The following is a 26,176-nucleotide window of genomic DNA, read 5'->3' as shown; positions in this document are numbered from 1 at the left end:
ACTAAGATGAAACTAAGGTTTGGGTTTTGCTAAGGGAATGAGAAAAAGGGTGAGTGAAGCCAGGGTGGGCATATGATATGGAGGGACTTTAATGACCTGCTAGTGGAAGCTGCATACATTGAGAGGGGAGGGCATGCAGGAGTGAGGGAAAAGGGGAGGGCATGCAGGAGTGAGGGAAAAGGAAAAGTTATTAGAAGCAAAGAATTGTGAGCAGGGACTGGGAGAAAGAATTGTTGTGGTTGGTGTAATAATGTGTGTGATATGCAAAGATAGGAAAGGTTAGAGATTGGGAAGACTGAAATTAAGATTTGGGAGGAGGGGGTTTAAGTGCTTGGTAATGGCAAGATTTAGGGTAGGGTTGTGGGAATAAATAATCAACGTAGACTATAGAGCGATATCATCAAAGGAGAAGAAATAAGAAATGAAGAGTTTGGAGGTTGAAAGAATGATCTCTCTGCTTGTCCCAAACACCAGTAATTATGACCATGACCAAGGTGACTATATAATTTCTTGACCAAATGGCAACACTTTTAAGAGTAAATTATGGGTCGATTAAAAGTTGCTAAAGGACAACAAATGCAATTGGTACCATAATGGCTTAAGAGGTAGTGATGGAGAGTACCAGGGAGCAGAAGGTAAAATCTTCAGAGAATAGGAAGAGTGACCTTAGGATTATCAGAAGAATGAAGGGCAGTGCATAGTCTGATGGGATGGGTTTTAAGCTGGTGTTGCTTGTTATTGATACGAATAATATTAAAGTGTCTGATGAGTATAACGGTGGAAAGAATTTGGTGTTGAGGTGAGGGAGGAGTTTGGTAGGACCGTTCCAAAGCTGGAGGCTCCCATTTAACTTCTGATCACAAAGATGTGGAATCTGAGAAGAGGCAGGGCACACCGTCTGCCTTCTTGCCCTGCCAAGAGTACAAGAGTAGCCTGCATCCGCTAACCGTTATTATCTTGTCCTAGACTAGAGGCTTCAAAGAGTCACTGGAAAAATATACCAAACATAAGGAGAAAGAGGCAGGAGGAGGAATGATCTAATGTGTAGACCACATAAAAATGAAGCGAGAATGATCTTTCCTGGGTCAAGGACTTGCCCTGAGGTTTTCACCTGTGGTTTAAGGGCTTTTTCTGTTTGTGTGTTTACATTTCTGCATAGTTCAGTTGTATTTCAGAGAAGGTTAAAAGGTATTCATTTAATTGCCTGTGTGGATGCTCGGGCAGGAATTAGAAAAATATTGCAGAATTGAACGGAAAAATGTGGTTTGTTAATAGTTTATCTTCAAGACTCAAATGAAGACTTGAAAAGAATATGAAAATGGGCAAAAATAATAGACAAAAGACATGTCTCACCAAGTTGGTTTTATATAGCTTGTAATAATCAGCTTTCAGTAACAGAAGATAGTACATGGCTGGCTTCCTTTGTGTCTCTGTCATTAACCATGTGGAAGTACTGGGGCAGGTGAAATTCCAGTTGAATTGTGGGAAGTGCCTTGTCTTGAACAACGGCCTGGCTGATGGTATTGTCTGACTCAGAAGGAGACCTCATTCTTCTGAGAGAGAGAGAGAAAAAAAAAAAAAAAAGAACTTAGTGCTGGTAATATACTGGGAATCCTGAAGCAAACTCTTTTCAATATGTAAAAAAGTGCAAATCGTTCACTCTTTGTCACTGTTTCTGTCTTTCATACCACCTCATGAGGTTCCAAACACACATTTAACTACTGAAATTACTTGGGCTACAAATAAGTATACTTGAAAAAAACAGAACAAAACAAAAACCCTCTGCATCTGTGAAAAGCAACTCCAACTAGAATATAAGTACATTTATTTAAAGTTAAAATCCATTCCAGGTTTTGAAAAGCTTCAAGTTTGGTTACTTTTTGCTCTATGACAGTGTCTTTATGTTCAAGGCAAATGAAGGAATTTTTCTTTTTGGTCCCTTTGTTTTGAGGATTTTAGCAGGTAAAGAAATGAGGGGTGAGAGAGGATGTGTAAGTCTCTTTTTCTGGGAGTGTATTTACCCTTCAAACCTCAGGTAGTTGTCGTTTCTTCTGGAAGTCCTCTCAAAGTCCCAGGAATAGATGCTTTGCATGTCATAGACCTTTACGTCTTCCTCGTTCACAGCACTCATCTTCACATTGTATTGAAATTACAGTCCTAATTCATTTTTATATACATAGTGCTATCCATTATATGTGCCTATAAGGAATGCTCAATAAATGTTGGTTTAATTAAAATGTAGAGAAGAGAGCTTTTGCTCTTTCTCCTACAGTCTGTATATAGGTCCTCTTTGTCCCATATAGCAGTGATACATCGCAATGGCATTTTTGGATCGGAAGTGAATCTTCCAGAGTGTTCTGCTTATAATCAGAAGGTAGGTTAAGTGTTAAGAAAACAATAAAAGTCTGTAATATGCTTGTGCTAACATGCAAATCTGTCCCAGGCAAAACAATGAGGAAACAGAAAGTTTAAAAAAAAAAAAACAAAAAAACAACTTTGTTTCAGCCTCAGAATCCCCTAGAATGGTGTTTCCTTCTCTTTACTAAGGGTCTGTTATGTCCATGTTGCTCCCTAGATTCTGACGAAGGCCAGAACACCCTTCTCTTCTTCCTCCATCAAAACTTGTTTTTACTGACAGAACATTTGGAAAGGGTTTAAGAAAAAAAAAATTCTTTCTAAAGAATTTTATTGTCATTCATTGATAACAAGTATGGGATGGTGCATATTTGTCTCTTCATGAGGCTTTTGACAAAACCCAGCTCTGGATAAACCAGTCTTCTTCTGTGTTTATAGCTGAATAAGAAGGTAGAACTTAGGAATCATTGAAGTAAATGAGATGGTTTATTACTTGTTACCCATAGCCTAAATGGGTCTTCAGATTCAAATTTCCTGGTTTTTTTGTTTGTTTGTTTGTTTTCAGATTCTCTAAAGCACAGAGCCTGAGGCAAGGATTAATACACTGTTCTTAAAGGGGATGATGGTGAGGATTTAAAAGCTGGGAAGTGAGGCATGAACAAATGTAAAACAACATAATGTAATGAGTTATCAGGTTTCCTGCCTGTTTTGTAGAGGCTAGTAAGTGACACAGTCTTGTCACTCCGCCAATGTGTTCTCTCAGCAGGCAGGGTATTCCATGGTTGGGTTCTAAAGATCTGTATCTCAGACTAGTCCATGGAAAGGAGAAAAGAGGGAAAATGTAACATCCAATTCCTTTTTATCTCTCATTTCCCATGCCTTTTTGGGGTGCATTTGCTTGCCCTGCAAATGGATGGTCTGGAAGCCCTAAGGTGTAGCATTTGACTCAAGAGCAGAAGTGGAAAGGTGGCTTAGAACGGATAGCTCAGTGTGTGGGAAGGGCAACCAACCACCCAGCCTCGTACTCAGAAGCCACGCTGGGAAACCTGCCAAAGGCAACAGTGGTGGGTATGGCATGGTACAGGAGGGAATTAGTCCTTTATGGAAAAAGTAATAATCAAAGGAATTTAAGGAGGGTATGGTGGCATTGTAATGTCAGCTTTCCTAGTTTGAATAGGTTTCCCAGAATTCCTCTTCCTTTCGATTTCCTTTCAGATGGGCCACAAAAGACATTTTCACATGAGATATAAAAAGACAGATGTAGAGCACCAGCCATTTTATAATTTACCCTCAGAAGGTTGGGGCAGGAGCTTTTATAGCTCACATATGTTGTTGCTTATCTCCTGGCTCAGCTCCTTGACTGCAAGTATTCTACCATCCTGTGGATTTTCCCTCACTTTCTTTTCTGGGCCAAGTGTGTGTTTCGTTCTTGATGAAAGGTACCAGCTTCTCCTTAAGGACACTTGCTCCGTCCAGGTTGGGGTTTAGATTGTCCTCATGGGTTTCAGTTGCTTCTTGCTCTCTTCTTTTTGCATTCATCTTCCTTCTGTACTGCCTGGACCCCAGTTCCAACATCAGACATGAACACGACAGGTTTATAATGTTTGACCAATGTCCATAATTGCATAATGTCAAATACTACCTTGCAGTTACATCCTTATGAACCCCTGACTGGTGCAGAGGGGAACAAGGTTTTGGACACTACAGCCCCTACTTTTACCTCCGTGAACTTCTTAGATCCTCTCTTAAGTCCAGGTTTCTTCTATTTTGTGGTAAGACTGGAGATGCCCTTGCTCCTCTCCTGAAGAGTCCAATAAGCCACAGAGACCTTTCCAAGGTGGTGTTTAGTCTTCATGTTCTGGATGACTAAGCCAAAAGAGTCAGTGAAAAAAGCTCTAGTCCCCAGAGTTGGGGAAAAAAAAAAAAAGCGATGCTGTGGTCATACTTTGAGTTAACCTCCCTCATGATGCAACGCACCTTCTCCCGGTGAGTTCATTCTTCAGTTTCTAGGGAAGGGGCCACTTTTCCTAGCAAAGATGGCTCAGTATTTTGGGGGCTTTCAAGATTATTGGGTTCACTTGCCAGAATATCCCATTGCGGATCTCAGTGTCCTACTCTTTCTTCCCTACGACCTTGACTCTAATGTAAGACATCTGGAAAGCTCAAACATTTCACATCCATTGCCCATGAACCAGACCCTGGGATTGATCCTCAGTACGGTCTGCTATAGGTACAAAGATAAACGTCTCCATTAACGCTACCACCGGGTAATTTGGTTCTTAAAGCATGCTCTGTTTTGGAGGGGAATTGATGGGATAACTCTACATCTACCATTTCTTCTTGCAGGGTCTCTGGGGTTATTGCAATGCACATTTTTATATTAGCATATTTGCCATACTGATTAAGTGCCTCAGCCACCGATTTCCCAATGCCTTGCTTTTTATACACACTTCATTCCTATTAGTCAAAGGTGAAACTTAAGTATCACCCCAACTCCCACCAATAGGGTCTCTGTTGGTTTTATACAACTGTCAATTCAATACCAAGTTCCCTTTCTGAACATCCTTTTTTTGTACCACTTCCTGTACTTCCTGTACCAATTGTTTTAGTCCAGATTTTATTAAAAGTTGAGAGTAAGTAAAGGTAAATGTGCAGACTTTTTGTGTATGTGCTAGTCAAGCTGAGGTCAACAAAAAGAAAAACCAACAAGGGAAATACCTATAGAATAATACAATGAGATATACCATCACACTGGGGCCCACATCATGATATGTTTTGAAGAGACACATCAGGGCACTCAGCAGTCATATTTTCTTGATATATGCTTCTATCAGGAACTACACACATAAAGAGATAAAGAAATGAGACTCATCTGCCCCATCCCATCTCTTGTTTCCCAATGGTCAAGTATCACGTGACAAGAGAAAATAACTTTGAACTTTGGCTTATCCACCTGGCTCCTTGGTGAGGGCTCTGGAAGCCAGATCGTCCCCTTGCGGTGTATTATTTTACCAATCTAGAAAATGCAGGGTAAGAGCATGGACTACATAGTGTGTGAAGTGTACCAACTATGGAGTTTACCTTGGGTTTCAGCATGAACGATAGGCAGCTCAGAGGCTCTGCAGCCGTGACAGTGGGAGTGGAAGGGCGGTCTTGCAGGCAAGTGGTAAGTTCTGAGAGAAGAAAGTGAAATTTGGTGAAATTTGGGGAGGTGCATTTGTGTTGATTACACTGGTGTTACTGATATGCTTCTAGGACCAACTCGCGTTCCATCCTTTTTAACCATTATTTCAGACTGTGTCTGATCCACTTGCAAACCATTTTACTCATTCCCACTCAACAGAAAACCTTGGCTTCTCTTTTACAAAGACTACAGGAGCAATGAGAGAGTTAACTCCTCATGCTGGAGACATCAAAGCTACAAGCTCACCTCTAACTGTATTCCTTCCATAATTGTTTCCTCTTATTACCATAGAAGAGTTTTCTTTTCTTTTATTAAGATCAGTTCTTCAGTTTCTATGTCATGTCCCATCCCCTCTTATCTTTCCAGGAACCTGAAACACAGTGGCTGACCTTTCCCTTCCTTGCCCTTACATTCAAACTCTCCCTCTTCGCTGGGTGCATAGCAGGCTTATCTGGAGATACATGTGTATATGGTGTCAAGGTGGTTGTGTATATAAACATCCCTGATTTGAACACAGTTTTATTTCATTTATAAAGGTGGCACATGCTTATTGTTACAAATTAAATATTATATGTAGAAATGTTCATAATCTTTACCTTCCTATTATTACTCTTCAGTAGCAACTATTTTAACAATTTAATGTGTTCATACTAAGCTATACAAAATATATGGTGGAAGAGATAATCAGTGCTCAGTGAATATCCTTTGCATTTGCCAGCTTCTCCTTTGCTATTAGCAAGGTTCATGTGCTAAATACTGGCCAGTGAAGTCTGAGTGGAAGTGATATGTCACTTTGGGACTGAGACCCTGCCGGGACAATCTTAGAGGCTCCAGGCTCTGGGTGACATAATTTCGAGATGGAGGAGGCCTCCTGAAAGGCATCGGTTTTGTGCAAGAAAGATACAAGCCTTTAACTGTTAATCTACAACACTTCCAAGGTTTTCTATTGAAGTACATTCTGATACATATGGGTATACACTAGGCATATTATTCTGTAAGTCCATCCTTCCTTCCTTTTTTCCTTCTTTCCACCCCCCTCCCTCTTCCCTCCCTCCTTCCCTCCCTCCCTGCTTCCTTCCTTTCATTGTCCTTCCTTCCTTCCTTCCTTCCTTCCTTCCTTCCTTCCTTCCTTCCTTCCATCTTTCCTTAACAGTGTTGCTAGGACTTACCCATCTTTTCTGAAAGTTGAATCACATCCTATAGTATGACTATATCATGACTTATTTTACCATTTCTTACTGCTGGGATTTCAGATTGCTTATGATTTTTGCTCTAGTATGGTTTTTGCCTCCAGAAACCACATTGCCATAGATACCATTACACAAACAGCTTTACATACAGACACTTTTTGTGGTGTAATTTTTCCCAAAATGAGATGCATGGGTCAAAGGATTTATGCATGCTTATTTATTCTGGGCTGCTTTACAAAATTATTTTGAGCTTTTCACACATCCCTCAGAAATACATGCGCGCCTGTTTTTCTTTAATCTTAACGTGGAATGACATTGCTTTTCACAATTTTTGGTAATATAATGTAATATATAACAATAATAAAAACTTCTTATAATGTAGATTAAATAATTAGGATGCAAAATTATTTTTTGCCTCCTTTGTTCAACATATTTTTTAAAAATTTTACTCCAAATTTTTATTTAAATTCCTGTGAGTTACTTTGTTCAATATTTTAAAATACTATGATTTAATTTGTGGTGTTCACCAGAGGTTTTCAAACTAACATTTATCCAAGGCACTCAGAGGGCTTGTTAAAATACAGATTTCTGGACCTCACAAGAATTTGTGTTTCTAACAAGTCCCAATGTACTGCTGATGGTTATTCCCAGGACTTTCTTGGAGAACTGGCCTAGACAATAAAAAGAATAATATGAGTAAAGCAAATTAGTAATAATGAGATTAGGATGCTTATCTCTGAATTTATCTCACTGTGTAGGGCATTCATGAGTTCTTTTTTATTTCCCTAGGCATGATTTTCTGGTAGGTAATAATTTTACACATTCCTTAAGGACACTTAGGAAACTCCTGTGAATTATTTGTAGGAAAAATAGCTTGAGAGCAATAGGGTTAGAATCTTATTACAAACAAACCACGGCTTTTAAAGAAGTATCTTGAAGTATAAAACTGATAAAACATTATTAATAGAACGTTTTAGTGGGCATGCAATGCAGAGACATTGGAGGAATTTAGAATATGTCTCTATTTTGTGTCTATGACTCTAACTGGGCAGATAAACACTTTCAGTTAACTTTCAATCATATTGAATGGACTCTATCAATATTTTATTAGGTCTGTTCATTGATTCATTTGCCCTTTAACATTATTAAAATAATGTCATAAGTTTTCTCTTAGGAACTACCTGTTTCCTTGACACAAAACATTTAATACCTACATTAGCATGAGCAAAGTCATCTTGGTTTTTCCAAGATTCTCTTGAGAAAGTTAATACAAGTTAAATGAAGTGACATTATTATAGGAGTAAACTTGATTCTGCTCCAATGTATATATTTTAAAGCAAGTCATTTTCAAGTTCTAAGTCTATAATATATAATCATTACTAAGCTAGTTTATAATATCATATAACAATATGTTATGGTATGATTAACAATTATTTAACTGCAATTATTACTTTCATTTAAGTGTTAGTGCCAAAAAAACTTGTTATACTCCTCATATCTTGACAATACAATTTCAAATACAATACGATACAATGTCAAATCTTGACAATTTAAATTTGTACCCCGAAGTTGGGAATTATTACTTTGGAGATGTTTTATGTTAGAACAGTGAATGGCTTAACCGATAGGCCTTCCCAAGGACTGGATCGATTATGACCGCACAGAGAAGTTGTCAACAACCCTCAGTGGACATAGGAGATTGGTCTGGCATCTGGCCCTCAAAAACTTTAAGGTCTGATCCAGTTTAGGGCATACGATTTTAGACAGTCCGAAATGGCTAGGACTGGGAAGGACCACAGTACAATCCCATCATTGCAGACGAAACAGGTCAGAGAGAGGCTGAAGGGACATGCCCAAGATCACAGTTTTCTAAGGATCCAGGCAATAGTATAATAAACACTGAAGAAATACATCAAGTACGTTGTGTCAGGCAGAGTGCTTTAGATGTATTGTTTTATTTAATACTTACATTTTGATAGTTTAGTAATATCATCCACTCTGAAGATGTGGAGATTTGGAGGCGAAACAGGTGAGAATCTTTCCCAATATCACACAACGTGGTTGGTACTGGTAGTGAGTTTCTGCACAAGGCTGAGTCCCCCACCCCAACTCCTCTCCTTATTCCCAGTGTAGTATCCTGTTGTCTCCAAGCTCTCTGTGGGGTGCTCAGAAACTACCATCCGATTTCAGAAATGACACTTCGTAGTATACAGATGCTAACTACTTTGTTGGAATGTGAAAAATCTGACTTATAAATCCTTATACTGTCCAGAAGATGTCCTTATGAAAGAAGCTGAGTCTAAGTAAACAAGGAATTTGCTGATCATAATCCCACGCACTTCCCCACCATGATATACATACGGCCATCATTTCAAATGTAGAGTAGGTTGTTGACATTCTTTTTCTTATATTGCTTCCCCTCTTTCCTTTGTATAAGAGTGAAGTTTATTTTTAGCTTATTAATACATCTGAAATTTATTGTGTTTGTCCAGTGGGAAGGAAATCAATAGCTTTCCCTACTTGGCCTTTATACGGTGATCAGATTATAGTTTATACGTTGCACATTTCACCTTCCCTCACTGTTTTTATAGGCAGATTATTTTTATGGCCTAATGGTTCTTTAATAGGCTATAAACACCTTATACATTTTCAAGTTCCCTGATAACAAGCAAAAGGAGCATGCCAGTTCTAAAAGTCTCAAAACCAGGCCTTTGATAAAGTGTTAATAAAAAAAAAACCTGTAAGTCATTTAAAAAAAAAAGGTTAAGTTTTGTTGCTGTCATATTCAAATGTTATTTTTGGCTAATGTTACATGCAAATATAATGGGTTTCTTTAATAATTACTTTATGAAAACAAGACTTACTGGAAATTTTGCTCAAATGGACCAGTGGGACTTTGAACACATTTTGGGGAAAATCCCTTGCATGGAGTTCTCTTTTCTTTGCTCTGGCTGACTACTGACTTTGTCACAAGAAAGATCATCCTTATGGGACACTCTATTTTAAGATTGATTTTACCTGTAGTTACCATATTATATCTGATTCCATTTCTTTATTTTAAATAGCAAAATATGAACCAGATGCAAAGAATGTGGAGGTTGAATTTTCTCATGTTCCATTGAGAACCTCCATTAATTCCCTGTTGTGGGCAGAACGAACGCTGGGTGCTTTAGAAATAGCCTAACACATGGGAGACACTGTTTGCAGCGTCCTATTATTTGCCGGTGAGTTTTGGCATCGTTCCATTTGGGATTTTCTGGCTATGTGATGTGTGTGTGGATGTGTGTGTATTGCATACTCACGTGTATATGTGTGTCCTCAATAAAGCCAAATCTGTAAACCTCTGGTGGGGGATGGTAAAGGAGAAGGTGGCGGTTTAAATATCTTCTACGGAATAGGTGCCATGGTTTTCTTTCTCTCCAGGTAAAAATTGCAGAACTGCCTTTTGTTGAATCGCAGCCGAATTTTTGGACGAATTGGCCCCCGTTCGTCTTACTTCACTGGAGCTTGTAAAGCGGTTGTAGAGGACAAGTAGTAACTACACCTGTTCTGAAGGCCCAAAGACCCGAATTCTTCCTGGAAAAAGTAGAGCACATGTTCAGCCTGCAGGCAGATCCCATGTTGTAGTGAGCTTCGCTTTTGTGGGCAGCCAGCAGCCTGCTCCGTGGTTGTCTGCTGGGGCTTCTGCCAGCTGGAACATGGAAACACGGATCGGCTTGCTCTTCTGGCGGATAGACCCAAAACATCCCCTCATCCCCTTTAAAAACATCATTATATAAAGCAAAGTAATACTTGCTCAATTTTTCCTCTCTCTCTCTCCTCTTTCTGTAAATGGCAAGAATGTTTCAAAATGATGTCTCTTCATTGAATGCTCCGGAAACATACTTTCATGAATTAGCATGAAACTGACATTTTCATTTTGTCTCTTTCTGTTGTGTAGAATTCGGTCCGCTGCAAGGACCTTGCAGAACACACATACAGAACGTTCAGAGGTGCTGCTGGTTTCCTCATTCCACCCTCATATTTTGAGGTTTGTCCATACAAGTCAGCTTGAATTTGATAATATCCTGTCAATTAAACTAAACCTTGTTTTCAAAGCCAAAGAGCAGAAGTGCCCCGGGCACCTACAAAAAAACCCAAGCACATAGGCTCAAGTGGATAGTTAGGTGTGCAATTATTTGATTTATACACACGTGTGTTTCTGGAATTACAGCTGCAGGGTTTGTGATCTCGGTGGGGGTGTGAACAGTTTTGCTGGCAAGCCCTGTATGCCTTACTTTGGAAATCTGGCTCCCAACACGAATTCCCCTTCCATCACTGATGGAGAACAAAGTCTATTTGTCACTTTTCCATTTGCCTTCCACAATGATTCAGAAAGAAAATAGTGTTATTTTGCTGCTGTTATAGGGAATTGCTGATTCATCTCACAAGTGCAATTATGTCTGCTATTCATTATACGAACATGAGCTAATGATGCCGCCTATGTGGTAGAAGTTGGCGTGGGGAGTGTGGGCTTGCCACCCCCGTTACTGACCCGAGTACTTATAAATTTGCTTGAGGGGATCCAGTCCTTTCCACACAACTGCCCCATTTCAGCCTAAGGGTTGAAAACTTAGGAATTCATACAAAAGAAGGTTCTGTTGTTCTTTGAGTTTTGCAGCTCTTTAAAAACAATCCTTGCCTTCAAGTTCTATATCTACTTTCAACCTTTGGCTTTAGCTGTAGAAAAGCTTATTACTGCAAGCTGACTCAATCACTCCTGATAGCCAATACCCGGGAGACCTTATCCATGCACTGTCTAGCTGAGTAATTAAATGCACGGTAGATTCACAGTTTAGTGGACTCACTCATGGTAGGGTGGCCACCATATCTTCTCTCCCTTTTGAATGTTCCCACTTCACACAGCAGCTCTGTATCAGGATGAGTGGAATCAAATGTGAAATCAAATATTAAAGAGCAAACATTAACCATAAAGGGGGTGGCACATTGGGAAAAGAGAGACAAGGACATTGAAGGATTTTGCCATCCAAGCAGAGGAAAATGATTTCGACTTGTGTAACTTTGCAGCTTTGTTAATATTAGAAGATGTAGCTATTATTAGATTGTCTTTTCATAAGGAAATTAAACAAGGACATTTCAGTAATGCTTAGAAAACTCCCACTTTCCGCAAAACCCCTACTTCCTCAAGAGGCTAATAGGAGCTCAACATGGATAGAATAAAAACCTACTCCTTTCATCTATTCCCAGAATAGTTACCTGGATTCATAAAGACTGGAGATTGAAAAGGCCTATTCAGCTCTCGGCAGCAGCCTCCAGGGATCTGGACAGCATTTTGCCTCCTAGTAGAGTACATTCCCCACTGTTTTGTATGGTTTTATTTTAATGGCCTCAAAGCCTTCTCCACTTCTACGGAAAACTCGTTCCAGACTCTAGCCAATCTCATCATGAAAATTACTTTCTTAACAGAATTGAAAAGCTATCTCTTTTTTTTTTTTCTCTTTGGTAAGAACTTATATGATGAGACATATAAAGGTAGCTAAGAGAGACTTAACATGTCTTGACCAATTTAGATGTTTCCGAACTGGGCAAACCTATTTTCATGCCAAAATGATGATAGTAAATATTTGAGAATGACTTAAAAAAAAAAAAAAAAAGATTTTATTTGTTTGTTTGTTTATTTATTTATTCATTTATTTCTCAGAAAGCAAGAGGTATGTAGAGAGAGAATATAAGCAAGGGGAGCATCAGGCAGAGGGAGAAGCAGGCTCCCCGCTGAGCAGGGAGCCCAATGTGGGACTCGATCCTAGGACCCTGGGATCATGACCTGACTTAACCAACTGAACCACCCAGGCATCCTGAAAATGACTTTTTTTTTTTTTTTACAAGATGCAAATTTCAATAGTATATTTGGGATATGAGGCATTGTCTTCTGAGTTAGTAAAACTGGAAAGAAGCATAGGTATATCAATGAAGACAGTAAATAAAATCTTTTTTTTTTTTTTTTAAGGGGTGCCTGGGTGAGGCACTCAGTTGTGTCTGATTCTTGGTTGTAGCTCAAGGCATAATTTCAGGGTCCTGGGATTGAGCTCTGCATTGGGCTTTGCACTTGGCATGGAGTCTGCTTGAGATTCTCTCTCTCCCTTACCCTCTACCCCTTCTCCTTTTGCTATCCCTCTCTCTGTCTAAATAAATAAATAAAATCTTAAAAAAAAATAAGAAGAGAGTAGAAGAGGCTTGACATCTTCACTCTTGAAATGAAAAGAAAAAAAAAAAAAACAAAAACCAAAACCCTCTCAGTTTCTATTAACTCCAACATCCCCTAACCTTGGCACTGCCCATTTGTATGTTTTTTTAAATTATATTTAAAAAAAATTTTTTTGGGGGGGATGTCTGGGTGGCTCAGTTGGTGAAGCGACTGCCTTCGGCTCAGGTTATGATCCTAGAGTCCCAGGATTGAGTCCTGCATCGAGTCTGCTTCTTGCACTAGGCCTAATCCCCTTTCATGCTCTCTCTCTCTCTCTCCCTCTCTCACTCTCTCTCCCAAATAAATAAATAAAATTTTTAAAAAACACAAATTTTTCATCAGTTACTGTTTGAAGAAAGCCTTATTTCTCTGTTCCCTTTCCTCCTTTTTTTTTTTTTAAAGATTTTATTTATTTATTTGACAGACAGAGATCACAAGCAGGCAGAGAGGCAGACAGAGAGAGAGGGGGAAGCAGGCTCCGTGCTGAGCAGAGAGCCCGATGCGGGACTCGATCCCAGGACCCCGGGACATGACCTGAGCCGAAGGCAGAGGCTTTAACCCACTGAGCCACCCAGGTGCCCCCCCTTTCCTCTTTGAATGAAGGTTTACTCATATTTTATAAAAGCAGACCACATTTTTTTTCCTTCATTAGAGACAGAATATTCTGTATTCAGTTTATAAATAGCAATACTATATACATATCAGTTGCCTCAGATCATTTTTGGGAATAAGCAAGTCATAAATACTACTGAATAATGAATAAATACATATATGGAATATTTATATCATAGCTTGTTAACATGTTTGATTTGTCATTGCTAATTAAGCAACTATTTTTATCCTCTGGGAAATTTCCTAAGTTTAAATATTGATTTCCCTCATTTATTTATTCATTCATTCAGATAAAACTTGTTGAGTACCAACTAAATGTTGAACGCTGTTGTAGGCTCTGAGGATTTAATGATGAATAAAACCAAGTTCCTGTTCTTGTGAAACGTATAGTTGAACGGTATGAGATGAATGTCAGCAAACAAATAAATGCATAGTACGACAAATGGCGGTATAGGCTACGGGGAAGAAAGATTAAGTAGGATAAGGGAGATCAGACCTCCCTTATGAGTCTATCCACACACTTGGGTGGAGTCATGTGCCTGTGTGTGGACGCGTTTATACTGGAAGAAGGTTGTTGTGTTACACGGGTGGTCAGTAGGACAAGGCGGCCATAAGAGAAGAAATCCCAAACTAGGACTGAGCCTAAAATTCGGCAGATTGCTAAATATAAAAATGTAAAATTCTGCGTATATCGTAATATGCAAACTGACTATTGGGTTTAGTACAATGCAGAGCAATGGTCAGTAGCCTAGAAGAATGAGAGAAGTGAAGTAAGACTGTAGTTAGTGGTCATGATCATAAAATGAATCCAGGCAGTGTGGTTTTGTTTTCCTTTGTATATTCACTCTCAGGGGCAGAAACAGCCCAAGCGGTTAGTTGAATTTTACTGGGGTTGGGGTTTTTCCAAGGAAGTATGATGAAGCGGGGGCATTGTGTGTATGGTGGTTAGGTGTATGCACAGGAATGATGATATTGATTGCACACGGAATTTAAGTTGGCTTCAAAAGGGATGTGAGGGTAAGAAGATAGAGATGGAAAGCTAAAAAATGTTCTGATCATGGTCCCAGTGTGAGGTTGGGGGGGCCCAGAAGTTGTGGAAATCAAAATCCTGAGGGAGGAGTTGGATCTAAGAGGAGTTGAGTCAGATGAGACCGCTTGAAACATCATTCTAGATAAAGGGTGTTGTTACATGAAAAGCTTGATTTGTAACCACAGATATTAATCATCACTTTTTCTTGCCTTGTGATATCCCATATCCATCTTTATGCCTCTCCTTTGGTAAAATAAACTTCCTAGAAGAGACCTTGATTCAGTTCCCCTCTCCACATGCTGGACATAATTACAGCTACAACATATATTTTGTGCCTTATGGTTAAGAATTCCTTTCACACACAGTTTCTTATTCAGTTGTCTCCAAAATGCTGTGAATCCATGTTTTACAAAAAGAGGAAATGAGGTCTTAGGTTTAGAAACTCTGTAAAGTTCAGAGTGTTACTTTAACCCCAAAGGCTCCCATGATTCATCACACTGGACACACACACACACACACACACACACACACACACACACACCCTCAGCCTCACCTCCCCCAACAGACATGCACACGTGCGCATGAATGCAAGCACACCACATTTTCAGAAAAGAAAATTAAAAAATTTCAGGGGCGCCTGGGTGGCTCAGTGGGTTAAGGCCTCTGCCTTCGGCTTAGGTCATGATCTCAGGGTCCTGGGATCGAGCCCTGCGTCGGGCTCTCTGCTCAGCGGGGAGCCTGCTTTCACCTCTCTCTCTCTCTCTGCCTGCCTCTCTGCCTGCTTGTGATTTCTCTGTCTGTCAAATAAATAAATAAAATCTTAAAAAAAAAAAAGAAAGAAAGAAAGAAAGAAAGAAAGAAAGAAAGAAAAGAAAGAAAGAAAGAAAATTTCAGCCTTCTTTTGCACTGGCTTTTGGCATATAATAAACTTGGGCTTGTCTCTCTGTGTCCATTCTTTGGATACTTTCCGATCTTCCTTGGTCAATCCATTCATCTCAGTGCAGCCAAAATAATCTTTAAAACAAGCAAAACTGAATCTAGCTTTCCCACTTTAAATCTTTGAACAACTCCCCTGTATTTTGAGGGTTAAGTAGAATTCCATAATTTGACCTATCATACCTTGTATTATATTAAAGTACTTTTCATTTTCTCTATATTGTAATCCCCAGCATCTAGCACTGAACCTGCGATATGGTTCAGAGACAATGAACACTTAGTGGACACAAAGGCCAATCTTTGATCTAGGTACTATATATTTGTAAGTGTGTTGTCATCTGTAATTATCAATCTGTGTTATCTATCACCTATCGGTCTTCCATCCATCCATCTATCCGTCCGTCCATCTGTCTTGATCTATCTGTCTGTCATCTATCTATCATCTCTATTTTCATTTAATGCTCACAACAACCTAGGAAGTAGGCATCATTATCACCCTTTACAAATGCAGACATGAAGTACAAGAAAATTGGGCTACTCGCTTAGACTTCTATAGTTCTCAGTTGGTGGAGATAGGAGTTATATCCATACAAGTTGGCTCCAATGCCCATACACTTCACTGTGACACAGAGTGTCACTCATATAGTACATGAATGAATGAACAAGTTAACAGATGAATGAAAATAGGGTCCTCGGTTTGGCCATCCTACAGGAATTACACTGGAAGTTTCTTCTCCATTTTCCAGTGAGAGATACCTCGTCCCTTGCTGTTCAAACTTGTATTACTGGCAGCGTTCTAAAAGACACCTGACTTCATTGCTGCAAACTCAGAAAACTCTTCTCCTCAACATTTTATAACAAGTAGTCCATGCTTGTAATACAAACAAAAATTCACAGTCTCTAGCTCTATGAAAGAAACATTTTTCAATGTTATTTTAATCAAATGAAAAGGCATGGTAAACTCTGTAGAACTTGAAACACATGCCCTCTTTTTGTAATTCAGAGGGGGTAGATCAAGGTTGAAAAATAAACCAAATTCTAGGCAAAATTACCTTACATCATTAAAACTGTGTCCAACAGAAATTTGACCAGGAATATGAATAGGTTAAATTCAGTAGAAATTACCACTTTCTGCATGGACAACACAAACATACCATTAAGAGAATTTATTCCTTTCCAAAGAGTTGATATATTTATTGTGAAAATAGAGAACTTCAGGTATTTTTGAGTCCCAAGGGGACAGATGTCCTGTTCTACAACTTGCGATGTAGATGGACTGCTCTCCAATGACCTGTTCTTTGTGGGAATTTCTTTTACTGCATCAGGAGGCCATCTCTGCTGGAATAGTCTTTTGTGATAAGTTGCTATTTTGAACAATTGTTTTTAATTAATTTTTACTGTTAGAAATTTCTTTTTTTAACTTCTTTCAATTTCTGCGTACTGGAATTTCCAGATATTGGTCTCACTTTTGCCCTTTTGAATCACATAGACCATCCATCTCCCCACTCCACCACCTGACAGGTGGTTACTCCTGATGTCTCGAGGATTCATGTGCTTACACTACTCAACCATCCTGAAATCCCAACCATCTGAATAAGATGTTGAGCCCAGGTATCCATCCATCCAGAGGTCCTCCCCTTCTCCCCATTTTTCCTGTTTTTCTTCATAATTCTCCTTATATTTTGGCATCTCATAACAGAATATGACATTCAGGATGAATTCTGACTTTTTGTAGATATTATACCTGTGCTAAAAAAGGTATTAGATCTCATTTGCTGTTTGTTCAATTTTCTTTTCTTTCTTTCTTTCTTTTTTTTCAGCTGTTGGTCCATATTGAGTTTACTGTCAATGAAAATCCCAACATAGCTTTAAATCTGTGTCATATGGTTGATCAGATTTTGGAATAGGGTACTCCTACTAATTTTTTACTCTAAGACTTACATAGTTTCCCTTCTTGAATCCAAGGGTTATTGAGAAGTATTTTCTTCTGGACATTAATTTTTTTTAAACTACTAACTGATATATAATTTTATTGCTTTATAGATAAAATCTATATAGTCTTGGTTGGGAGGCATTTATTGAGACTTTGTGCTTTGTATAAGGTTAGTTTTCTAAATTTTTAAATTTTGCATGAAGCAAATGCATAGACTGTTGATGTAAAGTTTATTAATTAGAGCTTTTTTTAATCAGTAAGGAATATATTTGCTTTTTCTTGGTCTGTTAGCATTTTTGGCAGTAATTAGTCAATAATCTCCAATTATAGTTGTTGATTTATCCATTTTCCCCTTTAGGTCTGTCAAAGCTGTTGTATAATATTTTCGACTGCACTGTTAATATGAAGATAGATCCATGATGATTATACATAGCCAGTATATAATATCTCTATTTTTTCTCATGATCATTTTGTAAAGATTTTATTTATTTCATTTTAGAGAAAGAGAAAGAGAGAATGTGTGAGCAGGAGGAAAGGCAGAGAGAGAGAGACATTCCATTGAGTGCAGAGCCTGACCTGAAGCTTGATATTATGATCCTGAGATCATGACCTGAGCCAAAACCAAGAGTCAGATGCCTAACTAACTGAGCCACGCAGGTGCCCATCCTCATGATTATTTTTATTCTAAATTATTTTGTATGGTTCTGGATTTCTTTTGGCCCATGTTTGTGTGCAGTCATCTTTTTTCTCTCCCTTGATTTGCAAACTTCATGTATTTTGCATTTTAATATTTGGGAATCTTTTAAAAAATCCACCAGAGATTTTTGGTTAGTGATAAAGGCCATTTCCATTTCTTTTAATTACTATTACATTGGGACTTCTGACATATTTTGTTTTTTTAGTTTATTAAAAGTGTTTTATTATATCCCCCCACCTTCCTTCCCCTATTTTCCTAATATTCACTGAGTAAGGTGAATTTTCTTCTGCTGCTCTGAAAAGTGATTATCTTTTATTAAGACTTATGCTAGGGGTACCTGAATGGCTCAGTCAGTTAAGTGTTCAACTCTTGGTTTTGCCTCAGGTCATGGTCTCAGGGTTGTGGGATCAAGCCCTACATTGGGCTCCGTGGTCAGTGGGAGTCTGTTAGAGATAATATTTTTTTTTTTTTTTTTTTTTTGTTAGAGATAATCTTACCTGCCCCTCCCCCTACTCTCTCTCTCAAATAAATAAATAAATAAATATTTAAAAAATGACTTATGCTAAAGCTTAATTTTTTCTAATTAGCTTTTTTAGTAAGTAAGGTATTTAACCACCCTTCCTTCCCATGTGTTTGCAGCATCCTCCCAGATCTAATTCTTTATTTGCTGAAGAACATGTCAGATAGGTTTTTGTGTGATTAACTTTTTGAAGTCCTTTTTGCCAGGTAATTTTTTTTTTTTTTTTTTTTTGCCTAGTAATATTTTTATTTCACACTTACATTGAAAGAAAATGTTGAATAGAATATAGAATTCCAGTATCATGGGGTTTTCTTTCAACACTCTGTTGCCTTCTTGATTGTGATGTCCTTGAAAATTTCAATGTCAGTTTAATTCTAACTCTTCTATGAGTGATTGGATTTTCCTCCCTGGGACTTTTTATTTTTGCTTGATGTTTTTAATTGTCATCAGAGCGTGTGTCAGTGTAGGTTAGTCCTAATCTTACCAAGTTTGCAATTATGTGTTCTTTCAATCCAAGGTCTTAACATTTTCCTTCAATTCGGAGAATTTTAAAGTCATTACCTTTTCTAAAATGTTTTTCCCTCTATTTATTTATTCATTCCCTATAAAATTCATTTATCAACTTATGTTGACATTTCTATTTCTATTCTCAATACGTTTACAACTTCTCTTTCATCTTACCATCTCTTTACCTTTTCTTGATGTTTTGGGACATCTGTTTTTACTCGATCTTAGCCAAATTACCAAGAAGGGATTTTAGGGATATGTTTTCAGTCTGATTATGGTAGATACTCTTTGTGACCTACCTATCTACCATTTCCACTTCTTTCTTGCCTACTTCGTGTGATGATGCACCCAAAGGTAGGGAATGCATCGTTACTGATTTAAGGCAATTCAGAAAGCCCCGTTGACTATGGGCATCTAGGAGTGATAAGATGACTCTAAGAATGAGTACATGCATTAAGACTTAGGTTTAATTATGAAGTCTGGGACCAAAGAAAACAAGAGAGAAGGAACCACTGTGACTCCACTGGTGAATGGGTTCTCAGAGTTCAGATTAGATGTTTTTAGGAAAATTAAGAAATATAATATTTTAATATTTTGTGAGTCACTGAGCATTTCATTTCCAGTATTAACATATTTGAGTGCGTTATTTCATTTAGCTAATTCTGGCTAATAGGCTATGAGGGAAGTATGTTGGGGCTTTGTGAGATATTTTTCTTCACTGCTCCTGATATTAGCAGTAATACTAATAATTGTTACTACCATTACCACTATGAATGATGATTAATGTTGTAAAGGGATGCAAAGGAAAAACTCTTTAGGCCCTAAAGCTGAGCTCTTTTTTTTGGCTCTTCTCCTACTCCTTTCTCTGGTTTACTTGGCTGGGACACTTAAGTGCCCTCACCACACATCTGTCTCTAAACTATAAGCCACCAGCTGGCATCTAGATTCAATGTGATTCAGTGGGAACCCATCAGGTCTAAATACTGAAATAGATTTCTCAAATGATTAGTCAATATTTTCGGGTATTGCCCTCAGGTACAGTCTGGATCTTGGTTATTTTTTGCCTTCACATCCTCTTTGCCATCCTGTTATTATCATCCGAGGTGTTCCAAAGTTGAGACCTTTGTCCTACTGGAAACATATTTATAAAATAGAAATAGTGTGGGTACCTGGGTGGCTCAGGTGGTTAAATGTCTGCTTTTGGCTCAGGTCGTGATCCTGGGGTCCTGGGATTGAGCCTGGCCTCTGGGTCCTTGCTCAGCGAGGAGTCTGCTTCCCCCTCTCCCTCTGATTCTCCCCCACCCACCGCCCCACTCTCTCTCACCTGCTTGATCTTTCTCAAATAAATAAAATCTTTAAGAAAATAGAAATAGTGCATATCCACTAGGAGATGATAATCTGTAAACTGGTAATTATAATATAATCTCAAGTATATTATAGTAGTAACATTAAAATGCTATAGAAGGGAAGAGAGAAAGTCTCTTTGCCTAGAGAAGTTACTAATTAATTAATAGAAATGTTGACATATGAGCTGAGACTTGATAATTCAGCATTTTCATTTCAGGAGAGAAAATGTCATGTACAGATATGGAAATAGGATCATGAAAGAGCATGGTATAGTTGAAGAACTTAGCTAGAAATTCATCTCCATGCTTGTTGAATGCTTATGGTCAAGGTGGAACAGGGTAAGATATTGAGAACTTAAAATTGCAGGATGCACCAAATCAACCATGGTTTTGTTTTCTGCTGCCTCTAAAGGAGTGGGTGTCGTCCTTGGGGGAGAAGAAGAGGGTATTGCTGCATTTTGAAAAAATCGACTTTTATGTTTTCTTTTTGCCTCGGAATAGGTAACAGGTATTTTCCCATTTGAGAGTGTGGAGCCTGACTGGATGCGTCACCCGGCACTTCTCTGTACTACCATACTCAGCTGTTATAGGAAACAACCAAGGGAGAGCTGTTGCATCTTTTACACAGTAAGAAGAACGAGGCTGGTAGTGCCCACGAGGGAATACTTCTCAATAAAGGAGAAAGGAGAGGGGCACACAGATCGTGTCCCAGGTTTGGGGGAGGTAGAAAAGGGAAAGTCATTTGGATGTCACACCTTAACGTGAGACATTGTGGAGAGTGCTCAAAACGGGCCAGTAAGCAGTGGTTGTTCCCTGGAAGGAGAAATAAGGAGAGATGACTCAGCTCCGAGGGTCCGTGCCTGATCAGCCGACTGCCACAGAACAAACTGTGATGTGGAGAATGGCCACCGTGCGCTAAGGCCCAAGGTGATCGGCCATTGTCCAGGGACCAAATAAAACAATGAAGAAAGGAGCCAATGTGGAAGTTGATGCCCTTCTTGCCACCAGGGGCAAATAAAGTCTTGGAGTCTAGATTAGATTTGATTTCAGAAGATTACAAGATAGTTTTGTTTTGTTTGCATCTTGCATGTCACTGGGCACTTTGTCCCTATGAGTAACATATCTGAGTACATAATTTAATTTAATTTAATTTTTCTTAACAAAGGTATGGACACCTTGAGGACAGCCACTGAATCTTAATCGCCTCTGTGACTTCTGCAGCTCCCATTAGGTTACACACAGAGCAGGTTAGCAACAGTTATGGGCTGACTGAAGAGGACCTAAGTGTGAGGAATTCAGAGAGGTGATTGCGTTGTCGGCTGGTCATCTTATTACCATTTATTCAGTAAATGTGAACTTCCAGACCCACTTTTCACACCACTGGAGATCCTTGTGCTTCACATTGATTATGATGTAGTTTTTCCTAAGTGAGGAAATAATGCATACTTTATTCTAATGGTACTTCTCTTTAGTTTTTCCAATGCAAAGGTTACTGTCAATGTAGAGGGAATGGCATGGCCTTATCAGGAATGTTATAACCCTAAACATGCATTGGAGAGGATGGTGTTTCTTTTCTGAGGCACCATCACCCTACACATGAGAGACGCATATTAAGTGCCTGTGTTAGTTAGTCTCCGGGTAAGTGTAAAGCCCATGATCCCTGTGCCATGGAAGGAAGGGCATATTTCCCCTTCTGATTCAGATACATTTTCATCTCCTATTACTCCTTTTAAGTATGGCAGGCTTTTTGTAGTTCATGTTTTCCACATGTGTAGGTCATCAGCATTTTATTACTAAATGTCCAGTGAAAGGTGCACTTTGTCCATTCATCGTGTAACCTCAAGTTACCGTCCCTTGGTTGCGATTACATATTGGTAGGCTAAATGCTTTTCAGAATTTGAAACACTGTCTTTGTCAAGATGAGTAGTAGAGTAGTGATGTGAGTAGAAGATAAAATACAGCAACAACAAAAACCGGACTGCCTTTAGAGGTGTGGTGTTCAAAGTAAGTTGAGTAGCATTTAAGAAGTAATGGTGCTTACCGTGGACTGATTGACTTGGGGCGAATGATCTGTTTCTTTGTTTTTGGCATGGACGTGACAGCTGTGCTTACCTTACTGGGTTATCATGAAGTTAAAATGACATAATATACACATTATTACGTGTCATTACTATTTTAAAAATCTATGGGCTTGTCTTTTCTCTCTTCCTGGAAATATGTTGATTTGCCTAATTTAAGGTGTGCATATATTGGGGTGGTGGTGGTAAGTAAAGGTATGGTCCATTCTGAAATACATCTTTCTTAGGGTTTTCAGAGAATGGTTAAGTGTTGCATAAAATAGCAACATGCCAGCAATTTTATAATCGTTTCGAAGACATATAGCAACAATGTTGCATTTATGTTTACTTACTGCCTGAAGGACCTCCTACCAGGGCAAAACAAGTCAGTTGCTTTCAAGTAGGGATAGTAGTTCAGTGCTCAGTGTTTACACATGATTATTTATGTATGAGTTGGGGGTTCCTACTCTTTCGAAATGGGTATTAGTAATAAAGAGCTTGATTTTACATCAGATTTAGCTGCCTAAAATTCAAACCTAATAAAAAATACCGTGCCTATTATATGACAGCATTGTAGATGATTTTCTTAGTTAATTTTCTATTACTCATAATGTATGGATATTCCTAATGATTCCATTAGAGTTTAAATAACAGAATTCAGCACAAATGTATTTTTACTAAGCAGAAGAAACATAATTTCTCTGGAACTGCAGCTGCTGTAGTTGAAGATGAGGCTCTTACTATCCCTTAGGGAGATTACTGTCTCTGCCAGCTGACTTCGTTTTTATACAGCCAGCGATTTATTAGATTGCTTTGCTCTTAAGTGTGATAATAGGCCTTATGCTTAGCAAGGTTTAGAGACTTCCAGTGCATTAATATTTTATGACAATGACAGGCAAGACACATTTTGTTTACCTAACAAGACAAGCCAAGCCAGAGCTGATGTGTATTGGATATCAGCACTTTCAACTTGGAGGAACCCTGCCAATTATATATTTAGGGCTTTGCAATTTAGCTCTTCTAATTGTAATCTAATCAGTTCCTTATTTGGTACATTGCTATTATGTGTAAAAAGATCATCATGTCCTCCCAGTCTGGACTTAATGGGAAGTAACCTTCCTATTAGGGGACTAATATTAACCATGTAATGACCATGGATTTTTCTAGTGACTTCTTTTCTTCCAGTAATGGATTTTATTTCACTTGGAAATCATTCAGCCATGTGCCAAAACTTTAGTAGATGCACATATATTCTAGTTTTATTCGGAAGACCCCCTCAACTGATTTGAGTCACGTGTGAGAGAACGTTGTGTCATGTTGCTCTGTATTTCTGGATTGTATTGTTAACTTACTGTTAATACAATCTTTATAATATTGTCCTGTTATTTTACAAGCCATTTAAAATTTTTTTTTTAAGATTTTATTTATTTGTCAGAGAGAGAGAGAGGAGCGAGAGTGAGCACAAGCAGACAGAGTGGCAGGCAGAGGCAGAGGGAGAAGCAGGCTCCCCGCCAAGCAAGGAGCCCAATGTGGGACTCGATCCCAGGACGCTGGGATCATGACCTGATCTGAAGGCAGCTGCTCAACCAACTGAGCCACCCAGGCGTCCCGGCTCAGTGGGTTAAGCCGCTGCCTTCGGCTCGGGTCATGATCTCGGGGTCCTGGGATCGAGTCCCGCATCGGGCTCTCTGCTTGGCGGGGAGCCTGCTTCCCTCTCTCTCTCTCTCTCTCTGCCTGCCTCTCTATCTACTTGTGATCTCTCTCTATCAAATGAATAAATAAAATCTTAAAAAAAAAATAATGTGTATCCTGTGCCTCTTACAGAACGCAAGTATAAATAAAACAGGACTAGATGAAAGAGACCAAGTGAATTACCACAGCGCCATTTTAATTTTGTTTCTTTTCTTCATAAAGTTAACAGTCACGTCAGTTTCATTATTGGACAAAAATCATTAAGTTTCAATGAATAGTGAAGGTTGGACTATTGATTCTCTCTAGTTTCAAATTCTCTAAGTATACCTATCCCATACATATAGCTTTGAACGTAAAACTATGTGTACAACATTTCTTCAGTGTTCCTAATGACTGTGAATATTCCAACCAAAATATTAGGTACTTATTAGTAGTAATATTAAGCTGCATTTCTTACATTAATTAATAAACCTTTAGTTTAGATCCTACCTGTACCTATAATTCATGCAATGGAATTTGAAATTTCTCAAGTTGTCCATATCACCTTAGGATGTAACCCTAGCCATCATCTGCCCCAAGGAACCAGGGACCTTGTTTAGAAAGGGGACTAGAAAGCATCCATCATATTGGTTAGAGTATAGTTTGGGGGAGAGGGGTGAGGAGGACAGATGCAAGCTTGGAGTGTGACGAGTGGGCATTTGCAAGGAAAAGAAGCCTAAATATGTTGAGAAGTGAGTTAGTACGTGTGCAAAACCAGAGGACACCATACACGTGAAGATTTGGAAGAGTTGCTAATACCCACAGTGTTCCAATGAGGCGTAAACACAAACCACGTCATGCCCTGCAGGGTCTCTCTGTGTGTTCATTACTTTCAATACCATTCTGTGCAAGCCTCAGAGGAACACAGCCAACTCCCTCATCTCAGGGTTAGTGAAATCTAGCTGCGGCTGGCACCTTGCCTCGGCTTGACTAAGTCTGCTGATGTTTTTGAGAGGAAAAGACATGGAAAACATTTGGTTTGAGTTTACAGATTGCTTTCTCTTCTAAGGTCGGGGTGGGATGGCTGGGGTGGGTAGGAATGAAGGCTGTTGCCTGGGTTAAAGTCTTGAAACTTGCAAATACACAATAAAATGAAATTAATCCTTTGGGCTCATCCTTATGATGTTTGTACTTGGTTCTGGGGTTGGGGGTGGGGATTTCTTGGGCGACCGCTTACCATTCCCAAGAATGCTTGGCCACTAGGGTGTTAAAACTGTTGACTTGCCTTTCAGGGCTTTGCCCCTTTCTCTGCAATTGCCTAGGGAGTGTTTATTTAAATGCTAGTTAATTACATTTCAATGAGGACCAATGCAATCAGATTTATCTCAGTCTCTTCATCTTCTGTTCCTAATTTAGCGTTTAAGGAGTACTTTCTGATTGCAAACCCCGCGGAAGGAAAATCAGAAGCTATGAGAGGAAGGAATAGAGATTGTGTTAAGCTTCATCAACCAGGAAATAAAGCGGGAATACATTTTCAAAGTGCTAGGGACGAGTAGAGACACATAGGCACATACCCTGTGCTCCAGGACAGTAGTTCAAGTCTGGTCTCCATTTTATGAAGGTGTCAAGTGGTATCTTTTTTTCCTCTGCCTCTCTCCCCTTCCCAGAGCAGGATGGCACTCAGACTTGACTGAAGCTCAACACACCACGCTGTTGGAAAAGTGCTGATTCTAGCTTTCTTCAGGGAATTTAGAGACCCGGAGACTTGGAGCAAATCACATGGCTGGTGATTGGCTTTGTCTCTGTTTTTATAAGTGATTAAAAAGAAAACCACTTCGGTAATCCTCAGACCTCTGCTCTCTGCTGGGACCTCTTCCAACCACACCTGGTTGGA

At 39.0% G+C, this 26,176-nt stretch overlaps 1 long non-coding RNA gene across 1 annotated transcript; it reads right to left on the bottom strand.

Moving 5' to 3' along the window:
• Positions 1-1,349: 1,349 nt before the first annotated feature.
• Positions 1,350-26,060, bottom strand: LOC123939072. Its single transcript, XR_006817808.1, has 3 exons — positions 25,857-26,060; positions 5,437-5,528; positions 1,350-1,553 (listed from the first exon to the last, which is right to left on the bottom strand). It is a non-coding gene; the product is annotated as an uncharacterized LOC123939072 (long non-coding RNA).
• Positions 26,061-26,176: the final 116 nt, after the last annotated feature.

Source organism: Meles meles, chromosome 3 (genome assembly GCF_922984935.1).
Source record: "Meles meles chromosome 3, mMelMel3.1 paternal haplotype, whole genome shotgun sequence".
Lineage (NCBI taxonomy): Eukaryota > Metazoa > Chordata > Mammalia > Carnivora > Mustelidae > Meles > Meles meles.
Note: the sequence above shows the minus strand (reverse complement) of the source record. Positions and strands in the feature narration are given on the sequence as shown.